This window comes from Ranitomeya variabilis, chromosome 5 (genome assembly GCF_051348905.1).
Source record: "Ranitomeya variabilis isolate aRanVar5 chromosome 5, aRanVar5.hap1, whole genome shotgun sequence".
Lineage (NCBI taxonomy): Eukaryota > Metazoa > Chordata > Amphibia > Anura > Dendrobatidae > Ranitomeya > Ranitomeya variabilis.
The window spans coordinates 480651197-480663810 of NC_135236.1; the positions used below are offsets into that span (position 1 = coordinate 480651197).

A 12614-nucleotide genomic window follows, 5' to 3' on the forward strand; every position below is an offset into this window, starting at 1 on the left:
CGTAGTCCTGGGCAGGGTGACACAGTACCTGCTTCTGATGGAGCACTGGAACGCCGCAGAGTACCCTTTTCTAGCTTCCTGTCCCAATTTACAGTGTCACGTGGCACACCCCTATTGGATCCCCAGCAGTGCGAACAGGTGATCAACTGGATAGCGGATAATGCATCCAGTAGTTTATCCACCGCCCAGTCTTCCACGCAGTCCACCAACGCTAGCCAAGGGAGTGGACCTCAGGATCTTTCAGCTCAACCTCCTCCCACCCAGCCTGGCCCCTCCTTGGAAATTAGTGATTCAAATCCTGCATACTCCCAGGAACTGTTTTCCCAACCCTTCCTAGATTCACAAAGCACTGCTGAGCAGCAACCTGACCAGTGGGTCTGTCCCGATGCCCAAAATAGAGAGCTTTCCCAGTCTGTGGGTGATGAAAGTGGGGATTTACAAATAGTCTGTGGAGAGGTGTCTGAGGATGAGACACGGGTGTCAGACAGTGAGGTGCTTGTCAGTGCAGTAATTCCCAGGGGGGAGCAGGCTGATGAATGGGAGGAGGAGGAGCCGGTGGATGATGAGGTGACTGACCCCAGCTGGGTTGTTAGGCCTAGTCAAGAGAGTGCTTCGGAGGGGGAGGCAAGTGTAACATCAGAAAACGTTGCAAGAGGTAGACGTGCGACCAGAGGGAGAGGCAGGGCCAGAGTAATTTCATCAGACAGAGGTTCAACAAGTGAACCAGTTTGGTCGAGGCCTCGGTGTTCTAAAGTCTGGAGCTTCTTTAAAGAAAGTGAGGAGGACCGACGGACTGTGTTGTGCAACCTGTGCCACACCAAGCTCAGTAGGGGAGCCACCACTAGCAACCTAAGCACTACCAGCATGCGCAGGCATATGAGTGCTAAACACCCAACTCATTGGAATCAAGGCCGTTCACCTCCTTCTGGTCGCACCGCTGCTCCTTCCCCTGTGTCACATGCTGGCTCTGCCAGTAACTCCCCAGCCCAGGAGCCCGGCACCAGCGACTCCCGCCATGCAACCACCCCTGCACCTTCACCATCCCCCCCACAATCCACCAATGTGTCCCAGCGCAGTGTTCAGCTGTCTTTGCATGAAACATTTGAGCGCAAGCGCAAATATGCCTCCACCCACCCACATGCACAGGCCTTAAATGTCCACGTCTCCAAACTCCTGAGTTTGGAGATGCTGCCCTACAGGCTGGTGGAGACGGAGGCATTCCGCAACCTGATGGCGGTGGCTGCCCCTCGCTACTCCGTCCCAAGCCGCCACTATTTTTCTCGATGTGCCGTCCCAGCACTACACCAGCACGTGTCTCAGAACATCAACCGTGCCCTGACCAACGCGGTTACAGAAAAGGTCCACTTAACCACGGACACGTGGACCAGTGCTGGGGGGCAGGGACACTATATCTCCCTGACGGCACATTGGATTAATTTGGTTGAGGCTGGGACAGAGTCTGAACCGGGGTCAGCTCATGTGTTGCCCACACCCAGGATTGCGGGGCCTACCTCGGTGACTGTTTCCCAGGATTACTATACTTCTCCCCCCTCCTCCTCCTCCTCCTCCTCCTCCTCCACAAACACCACTTGTAAATTTCCATCCGTGGACACGCCACCTTCAGTCGGCAGCTGCAGTCGCAGCAGGACCGCAGTGGGCAAGCGCCAGCAGGCGGTGCTAAAACTGCTGAGCTTAGGTGACAAGAGGCACACTGCCCAGGAGCTGTTACAGGGCATGACGGCTCAGACGGATCTTTGGCTGGCGCCGCTGAACCTGAAAGCAGGCATGGTCGTGTGTGACAACGGGCGTAATCTGGTGGCGGCTCTGCAACTGGGCAGACTCACACACGTTCCATGCCTTGCCCACGTGTTCAATCTGGTGGTTCAGCGGTTCCTCAAGACCTACCCCAATCTGTCAGATTTGCTCACCAAGGTGAGACGCATCTGTGCCCATTTCCGCAAATCCACCACTGATGCTGCCACCCTGAGGGCAGTGCAACGGCGCTTACAACTGCCAGCTCACCGACTGTTGTGCGACGTGCCAACGAGATGGAATTCCACCCTACACATGTTAAACAGGGTTTACCAGCAGCGCAGAGCCATTGTAGACTGTCAGATGACCACTTCCACCAGAACCGGTAGTCAAGTTAGTCAGCTTCCTCAAATCTACAATGAGGAGTGGACGTGGATGTCTGATATATGTAAGGTGTTAAGCCACTTTGACGAGTCAACACTGATGGTCAGCGGGGATGACGCCATAATCAGCGTCACCATCCCGCTGCTTTGTCTGCTGAAAAAATCATTGCTCAGCATGAAGTCTGAGGCGCATCGATTGTCACAGGAGATGGGGGAAGAAGAGTTGACTGAGAGCCAGAACACCAGCCAGTCTGTTTCTCAGAGTGTAACTGAGGAGGGGGCGGAGGAAGATGAGGATGAAGAGGAGGAGACTGTGGGCGAGACTGAAGACGGTACCCATTCCCTCTTCTCAGTTCAGCGTGTTTGGGCTGAGGAGGAGGAGTTGGAGGAGGAGGAGGAGGAGGAGGAAATGGAGAGTCGGCCTGTTGCGGAGGGGGAATTCTTACGTGTTGGGACTCTGGCGCACATGGCTGACTTCATGTTAGGCTGCCTTTCCCGTGACCCTCGCGTGAGAAAAATATTTTCCACCAGCGATTACTGGGTGTTCACCCTCTTGGACCCCCGGTACAAGCACAACTTTTCCACTCTAATTCCTATAGAGGAAAGGAGTATGAGACTGCATCAATACCAACTGGCCCTGGTGCACAAGCTGAAAATAGCCTTCCCATCTGACACCGCTAGCGGCAGAGGACGTGGTTCTGAGGGCCAACAAGCGAGGGAGAGGAGGGGAGCAGGCAGCTTGTCAAGCACTGGCAGAGGATCAATCTCCAAGGCCTTTGCCAGTTTTATGTCACCCATGCAAGAGTATGCCACCAATCCACAGTCTAGACAGAGTAGAGGCGAGATTTACAGAAAGATGGTGAAGGACTACCTAGGTGACCATACCAACGTCCTGCATGATCACTCTGCTCCATACAACTACTGGGTTTCAAAGCTGGACACGTGGCCAGAACTGGCACTGTACGCCTTGGAGGTGCTGGCTTGCCCTGCCGCTAGCGTGTTGTCAGAGCAGGTCTTCAGTGCAGCTGGTGGCATCATCACCGATAAGCGTACACGCCTGTCAACTGACAGCGCTGACAGGCTGACGCTTATCAAGATGAATAAAGCATGGATTTCTACAGATTTCCACTCGCCACCGTGTTAAAGCAGCTCAAACTGAAGTCTGTCATGTCACCGTGCCACTCTCCGTGCTGACGCTAATGACGCCTCCACATGCTGGGTCTTCGCTACCTCCAAACTATGTAATTGTGCCACTCTGTGGCCTCAATGTGTAAGGAATGATGCTGCTGCCGCCTCCTCAAGGGTCCGTCACTGTGCCACTCTCCGTGCTGACGCCTCCACATGCTGGGTCTTCGCTACCTCCAAACTATGTAAATGTGCCACTCTGTGGCCTCAATGTGAAAGGAATGATGCTGCTGCCACCTCCTCAAGGGTCCGTCACCGTGCCACTCTCCGTGCTGACGCCTCCACATGCTGGGTCTTCGCTACCTCCAAACTATGTAATTGTGCCACTCTGTGGCCTCAATGTGTAAGGATTAAGGAATGATGCTGCTGCCGCCTCCTCAAGGGTCCGTCACCGTGCCACTCTCCGTGCTGACGCCTCCACATGCTGGGTCTTCGCTACCTCCAAACTATGTAATTGTGCCACTCTGTGGCCTCAATGTGTAAGGAATGATGCTGCTGCCGCCTCCTCAAGGGTCCGTCACTGTGCCGCTCTCTGGCCTGATGCTGCCTCCGCATGCCGTGCCCATAGCTGCCATGCTGTGTCAGGCTCAATTTCGGTGTGTTTCACCTGCTACCTCATCAAAGTGGGTCACTCTGTCACCACAAAGCTGTTGGCCATAATTTGGCGTAATGGTGCATTTGGGCAGCCTCAGAGGCAACTATGCATGCTGCCCCTGCTGTTTCCTGTCCATTCCAGTGTTGTTTCCATCATTTTCTGAGCTTCCCAGGTTTTTAGGCGACCTTCCCTGTGCAGAGCTTTGGTCCCGCTGAAAAATGTTCGAGTCTCCCATTGACTACAATGGGGTTCGTTATTCGAAACGAACACTCGAACATCGGGAGATGTTCGACTCGAACAACGAGCACCCGAACATTTTAGTGTTCGCTCATCACTAGTCTCTAATCTTCCCTTCATCTCTAAACTCCTCAAATGCCTGGTCCACTCCCGTCTTACCCGCTATCTCTCAGATAACTCTCTTCTCGACCCTCTTCAATCTGGCTTCTGCTCTTTACACTCTACTGAAACTGCCCTCACTAAAGTCTCTAATGACCTACTAACAGCTAAATCTAATGGTCACTACTCCATGCTAATTCTCTTGGATCTCTCCACAGCATTCGACATTGTGGATCATCAGCTCCTCCTCACTATGCTCCGCTCCATCGGCCTCAAGGACACCATTCTCTCCTGGTTCTCCTCCTATCTCTCTGACCGATCCTTCACTGTATGTTTTGCTGGTTCCTCCTCCTCTCATCTTCCCCTTACTGTTGGGGTTCCTTAAGGATCAGTCCTAGGCCCCTTCCTCTTCTCTTTGTATACTGCCCCTATTGGACAAACAATCAGTAGATTTGGTTTCCAGTACCATCTCTATGCTGATGACACCCAATTTTACACCTCTTCTCCTGTTATCACGCCGACCTTTTTAGAAAACATCAGTGATTGTCTTACCGCTGTCTCTAACATCATGTCCTCCCTCTATCTGAAACTGAACCTGTCAAAAACTGAACTCCTCGTGTTCTCTCCCTCTACTAGCCTACTGTACCTTTACCTGACATTGCCATTTCCGTGTGTGGTTCCACCATTACTCCAAAGCAACATGCCCACTGCCTTGGGGTCATCCTTGATTCCGAGCTTTCATTCACCCCCCACATCCGATCACTGGCTCGCTCTTCTTATCTGCATCTCATAAACATTTCTAGAATTCGCCCTTTTCTTACTTTCGACTCTGCAAAAACTCTTACTGTTGTGAATTTGGATTCTGGGCTCCCCCGGTGGCTACTGGTGGAATTGAACTGTGTCTTCATCTTCTCTGTTCACCTGTTCCCATCAAGATGTGGGAGTCGCTATATAACCTTGCTGCTCTGTTAGTTGCTTGCCGGTCAACAATGTTATCAGAAGCCTCTCTGTGCTTGTTCCTGCTCCTAGACAACTACTAGATAAGTTGGACTCTTGTCCATGTTTGTTTTTGCATTTTTGTTCCAGTTCACAGCTGTAGTTTCGTTACTGTGTCTGGAAAGCTCTTGTGAACAGGAATTGCCACTCTGGTGTTATGAGTTAATGCCAGAGTTTTAAAGTAATTTCTGGATGGTGTTTTGATAGGGTTTTCAGCTGACCATGAAAGTGTCCTTTCTGTCTTCTGCTATGTAGTAAGTGGACCTCAAATTTGCTAAACCTATTTTCATACTACGTTTGTTATTTCATCTTAATTCACCGCCAATACATGTGGGGGGGCCTCTGTCTCCTTTCGGGGTATTTCTCTAGAGGTGAGCTAGGACTAATATTTTCCTCTGCTAGCATTATTTAGTCCTCCGGCTGGTGCTGGGCATCTAGAATCAACGTAGGCATGCTACCCGGCCACTGCTAGTTGTGTGTTAGGTTTAGTTCATGGTCAGCTCAGTTCCCATCTTCCAAGAGCTAGTTCCTATATATGCTGATGCTATGTTCTGTTGCCATTGAGAACATGACAGTTTGACCGGCCCACTAAAGGGTTAAAATCCTTGGCTGAGAAAGGAGAGAAATAAGAAGTCTGCTGAGATTTTTTTTTTTTTTTTTCTCCTTCTAATCTTTGAATGGCTCTGTGTCCACCTGTTTGTAATGGATCTTCAGAGTGTAACTGCAGGTTTGAATAATCTCGCCACGAAGGTACAAAATTTGCAAGACTTTGTTTGTCATGCACCTGTATCTGAGCCGAGAATTCCTTTGCCGGAATTTTTCTCGGGGAATAGATCTGGGTTTCAGAATTTTCGAAATAATTGCAAATTATTTTTGTCCCTGAAATTTCGCTCTGCCGGAGATCCTGCACAGCAGGTCAGGATTGTGATTTCCTTGCTCCGGGGCGACCCTCAAGACTGGGCTTTCTCATTGACACCAGGGGATCCTGCGTTGCTCAATGTGGATGCGTTTTTTCTGGCCTTGGGGTTGCTTTATGACGAACCTCATTTGGAGCTTCAGGCAGAAAAAACTTTGATGTCCCTATCTCAGGGGCAAGATGAAGCGGAAATTTACTGCCAAAGATTCCGTAAATGGTCTGTGCTTACTCAGTGGAATGAGTGCGCCCTGGCGGCGACTTTCAGAGAGGGTCTCTCTGATGCCATTAAGGATGTTATGGTGGGGTTCCCTGTGCCTGCGGGTCTGAATGAGTCCATGACAATGGCTATTCAGATCGATAGGCGTTTGCGGGAGCGCAAACCAGTGCACCATCTGGCGGTGTCCACTGAGAAGTCGCCAGAGAGTATGCAGTGTGATAGAATTCTGTCCCGAAGCGAGCGGCAGAATTTTAGACGGAAAAATGGGTTGTGTTTCTATTGTGGTGATTCTACTCATGTTATATCAGCATGCTCTAAGCGCACTAAAAAGCTTGATAAATCTGTTTCCATTTGCACCTTACCGTCTAAGTTTATTCTATCTGTGACCCTGATTTGCTCTTTGTCATCTATTACCACGGACGCCTATGTCGACTCTGGCGCCGCTTTGAGTCTTATGGATTGGTCCTTTGCCAAACGCTGTGGGTATGATTTAGAGCCTTTGGAGACTCCTATTCCTCTGAAGGGGATTGACTCCACCCCATTGGCTAATAATAAACCACAATACTGGACACAAGTAACTATGCGTATTAATCCGGATCACCAGGAGATTATTCGCTTTCTGGTGCTGTATAATCTACATGATGATTTGGTGCTAGGATTGCCTTGGCTGCAATCTCACAACCCAGTCCTCGACTGGAGAGCTATGTCTGTGTTGAGCTGGGGATGTAAGGGGGCTCATGGGGATGTACCTGTGGTTTCCATTTCATCATCTATTCCCTCTGAAATTCCTGAGTTCCTGTCTGACTATCGTGACGTCTTTGAAGAATCCAAGCTTGGTTCGTTACCTCCGCACCGAGAGTGCGATTGTGCCATAGATTTAATCCCGGGTAGTAAATACCCAAAGGGTCGTTTGTTTAATCTGTCTGTGCCTGAACATGCTGCTATGCGAGAATATATAAAGGAGTCCTTGGAAAAGGGACATATTCGTCCATCGTCATCTCCCTTAGGAGCCGGTTTTTTCTTTGTGTCAAAAAAAGACGGCTCTTTGAGACCATGTATCGATTATCGGCTTTTGAACAAAATCACTGTTAAATATCAATACCCATTGCCATTGCTGACTGATTTGTTTGCTCGCATAAAGGGGGCCAAGTGGTTCTCTAAGATTGACCTTCGTGGGGCGTATAATTTGGTGCGAATCAGGCAGGGGGATGAGTGGAAGACCGCATTTAATACGCCCGAGGGCCACTTTGAGTATTTAGTGATGCCTTTTGGTCTTTCAAATGCTCCGTCAGTTTTCCAGTCCTTTATGCATGATATTTTTCGCGATTATTTGGATAAATTTATGATTGTGTATCTGGATGATATTCTGATTTTTTCGGATGACTGGGACTCTCATGTCCAGCAAGTCAGGAGGGTTTTCCAGGTTTTGCGGTCTAATTCTTTGTGTGTGAAGGGTTCTAAGTGTGTTTTTGGGGTACAGAGGATTTCCTTTTTGGGATATATTTTTTCTCCCTCTTCCATTGAAATGGATCCTGTCAAAGTTCAAGCTATTTGTGATTGGACGCAGCCCTCTTCTCTTAAGAGTCTTCAGAAATTTTTGGGCTTTGCTAACTTTTATCGTCGATTTATTGCTGGTTTTTCGGATATTGCTAAGCCATTGACCGATTTGACTAAGAAGGGTGCTGATGTTGCTGATTGGTCCCCTGACGCTGTGGAGGCCTTTCGGGAGCTTAAGCGCCGTTTTTCCTCTGCCCCTGTGTTGCGTCAGCCTGATGTTGCTCTACCTTTTCAGGTTGAGGTCGACGCTTCTGAGATCGGAGCTGGGGCAGTGTTGTCGCAGAAAAGTTCTGACTGCTCCGTGATGAGGCCTTGTGCCTTCTTTTCCCGTAAATTTTCGCCTGCTGAGCGGAATTATGATGTTGGGAATCGGGAGCTTTTGGCCATGAAGTGGGCTTTTGAGGAGTGGCGCCATTGGCTTGAGGGGGCCAGACATCAGGTGGTGGTATTGACTGACCACAAAAATTTGATTTATCTTGAGACTGCCAGGCGCCTGAATCCTAGACAGGCGCGCTGGTCATTATTTTTCTCTCGGTTTAATTTTGTGGTGTCATACCTACCGGGTTCTAAGAATGTTAAGGCGGATGCCCTTTCTAGGAGTTTTGAGCCTGACTCGCCTGGTAACTCTGAGCCCACAGGTATCCTTAAGGATGGAGTGGTATTGTCAGCCGTTTCTCCAGACCTGCGGCGGGCCTTGCAGGAGTTTCAGGCGGATAGACCGGATCGTTGCCCACCTGATAAACTGTTTGTTCCTGATGATTGGACCAGTAGAGTCATCTCTGAGGTTCATTCTTCTGCGTTGGCAGGTCATCCTGGCATTTTTGGTACCAGGGATTTGGTGGCAAGGTCCTTCTGGTGGCCTTCCCTGTCACGAGATGTGCGAGGCTTTGTGCAGTCTTGTGACGTTTGTGCTCGGGCCAAGCCTTGTTGTTCTCGGGCTAGTGGATTATTGTTGCCCTTGCCTATTCCTAAGAGGCCTTGGACGCACATCTCGATGGATTTTATTTCAGATCTGCCTGTTTCTCAGAAGATGTCTGTTATCTGGGTGGTGTGTGACCGTTTTTCTAAGATGGTCCATTTGGTTCCTCTGCCCAAGTTGCCTTCTTCTTCCGAGTTGGTTCCTCTGTTTTTTCAAAATGTTGTTCGTTTGCATGGTATTCCTGAGAATATCATTTCTGACAGAGGGACCCAATTCGTGTCTAGATTTTGGCGGGCATTCTGTGCTAGGATGGGCATAGATTTATCTTTTTCGTCCGCTTTCCATCCTCAGACGAATGGCCAGACCGAGCGGACTAATCAGACCCTGGAGACATATCTGAGGTGTTTTGTGTCTGCTGACCAGGATGATTGGGTTGCTTTTTTGCCATTGGCAGAGTTCGCTCTCAATAATCGGGCCAGCTCTGCCACTTTGGTGTCCCCGTTTTTCTGTAATTCGGGGTTTCATCCTCGATTTTCCTCTGGTCAGGTGGAATCTTCGGATTGTCCTGGAGTGGATGCTGTGGTGGAGAGATTGCATCAGATCTGGGAGCAGGTGGTGGACAATTTGAGGTTGTCCCAGGAGAAGACTCAGCTTTTTGCCAACCGCCACCGTCGTGTTGGTCCTCGGCTTTGTGTTGGGGACTTGGTGTGGTTGTCTTCTCGTTTTGTCCCTATGAGGGTCTCTTCTCCTAAGTTTAAGCCTCGGTTCATCGGCCCGTATAAGATATTGGAGATTTTTAACCCTGTTTCCTTCCGTTTGGACCTCCCTGCATCCTTTTCTATTCATAACGTTTTTCATCGGTCATTATTGCGCAGGTATGAGGTACCGGTTGTGCCTTCCGTTGAGCCTCCTGCTCCGGTGTTGGTTGAGGGTGAGTTGGAGTACGTTGTGGAGAAAATCTTAGACTCTCGTGTTTCCAGACGGAGACTCCAGTATCTGGTCAAGTGGAAGGGATACGGCCAGGAGGATAATTCTTGGGTGAATGCATCTGATGTTCATGCCTCTGATTTGGTTCGTGCCTTTCATAGGGCCCATCCTGATCGCCCTGGTGGTTCTGGTGAGGGTTCGGTGCCCCCTCCTTGAGGGGGGGGTACTGTTGTGAATTTGGATTCTGGGCTCCCCCGGTGGCTACTGGTGGAATTGAACTGTGTCTTCATCTTCTCTGTTCACCTGTTCCCATCAAGATGTGGGAGTCGCTATATAACCTTGCTGCTCTGTTAGTTGCTTGCCGGTCAACAATGTTATCAGAAGCCTCTCTGTGCTTGTTCCTGCTCCTAGACAACTACTAGATAAGTTGGACTCTTGTCCATGTTTGTTTTTGCATTTTTGTTCCAGTTCACAGCTGTAGTTTCGTTACTGTGTCTGGAAAGCTCTTGTGAACAGGAATTGCCACTCTGGTGTTATGAGTTAATGCCAGAGTTTTAAAGTAATTTCTGGATGGTGTTTTGATAGGGTTTTCAGCTGACCATGAAAGTGTCCTTTCTGTCTTCTGCTATGTAGTAAGTGGACCTCAAATTTGCTAAACCTATTTTCATACTACGTTTGTTATTTCATCTTAATTCACCGCCAATACATGTGGGGGGGCCTCTGTCTCCTTTCGGGGTATTTCTCTAGAGGTGAGCTAGGACTAATATTTTCCTCTGCTAGCATTATTTAGTCCTCCGGCTGGTGCTGGGCATCTAGAATCAACGTAGGCATGCTACCCGGCCACTGCTAGTTGTGTGTTAGGTTTAGTTCATGGTCAGCTCAGTTCCCATCTTCCAAGAGCTAGTTCCTATATATGCTGATGCTATGTTCTCTTGCCATTGAGAACATGACATCTTACTGTCTCACTTATTCATTCTCGTCTGGACTATTGTAACTCTCTATTAATCGGCCTCCCTCTTACCAAACTCTCCCCGCTCCAATCTGTCCTGAATGCTGCTGCCAGAATCATATTCCTCATCAACCGTTACACCGATGCCTCTACCTTGTGCCAGTCATTACATTGGCTACCCATCCACTCCAGAATCCAGTACAAAACTACTACCCTCATCCACAAAGCACTCCATGGCTCAGCACCACCCTACATCTTCTCTCTGGTCTCAGTCTACCACCCTATCCGTGCCCTCCGCTCCGCTAATGACCTCAGGTTAGCATCCTCAACAATCAGAACCTCCAACTCCCTTCTCCAAGACTTTACACATGCTGTGCCGATTCTTTGGAATGCATTACCTAGGTTAATACGATTAATCCCCAATCCCCACAGTTCTAAGCGTGCCCTAAAAACTCATTTGTTCAGACTGGCCTACCACTTCAATGCATTAACCTAACCATCCCTGTGTGGCCCATTCAAAAACAAAAAAAATCAGGTTCCTCGCGTCATGTTCTCATACACTTTATGCAGTTAATAGCACTCTGTGTCTGTACTGCTACATACTTAGGCAGTTAACTGGTTCATGCAGCTTTACATGAACACCCGAGCCTTACACTATGGCTGGTCCAAATAACTAAAGCAATTGTTACCATCCACCTCTTGTGTCTCCCCTTTTCCTCATAGTTTGTAAGCTTGCGAGCAGGGCCCTCATTCCTACTAGTATCTGTTTTGAACTGTGATTTCTGTTATGCTGTAATGTCTATTGTCTGTACAAGTCCCCTCTATAAGTTGTAAAGCGCTGCGGAATATGTTGGCGCTATATAAATAAAAATTATTATTATTATTATTATTATTAATGGGGTCATCGTGCAAGGGAGAATCCTGACAGTGTGTTCTGTGAGGATTCAGAAGTCTGAAGCCACTTAGACGTTAACATCAAGCCTGGATAACTAGTGTTGAGCGATACCTTCCGATATTCGAAAGTATCGGTATCGGATTGGATCGGCCGATACCGGCAAAATATCGGATCTCGCCGATACCGATACCCAATATCAATACAAGTCAATGGGACACAAATATCGGAAGGTATCCTGGATGGTTCCCAGGGTCTGAAGGAGAGGAAACTCTCCTTCAGGCCCTGGGATCCATATTCATGTAAAAAATAAAGAATTAAAATAAAAAATATGGATATACTCACCCCTCCGGCGGCCCCTGGACCTTAGCGATGTAACCGGCAGCCTCCGTTCCTAAGAATGCAGAGTGAAGGACCTTCGATGACATCGCAGCTTGTGATTGGTCGCGTGACCGCTCATGTGACCGCTCACACGACCAATCACAAGCCGCGACGTCATCGCAGGTCCTAAACTCACTGCATTCTTAGGAACGGAGGCTGCCGGTTACATCGCTAAGGTCCAGGGGCCGCCGGAGGGGTGAGTATATCCATATTTTTTATTTTAATTCTTTATTTTTTACATGAATATGGATCCCAGAGCCTGAAGGAGAGTCTCCTCTCCTCCAGACCCTGGGAACCATAAACTTGGAACTTCCGATTCCGATTTCCGATATCACAAAAATATCGGAACTCGGTATCGGAATTCCGATACAGCGAATATCGTCCGATACCCGATACTTGCGGTATCGGAATGCTCAACACTATGGATAACCCATTTAAATGATCTGTATGGTGGTATTATCATTACTAAGTATGCTGGTAATATTTAGTTATGGTTTACTGGTATTTGTCTGTTATATTGCAATATTATTATTGCAGTATTATTATTCAAACTTTAAATAGTGGTATTATTGGTATAATTAGAAAAATTGGTCTTGTAGTAAATCTTGA

General features: G+C 48.6%; 1 protein-coding gene across 1 annotated transcript in view; it reads right to left on the bottom strand.

Annotated features, from left to right (window-relative positions):
• The window catches only part of LOC143775062 (dynein axonemal heavy chain 3-like), a 2972411-nt gene that overhangs the window by 1369285 nt on the left and 1590512 nt on the right, over positions 1-12614 (bottom strand). The gene's annotated exons all lie outside the window — the stretch shown is intronic.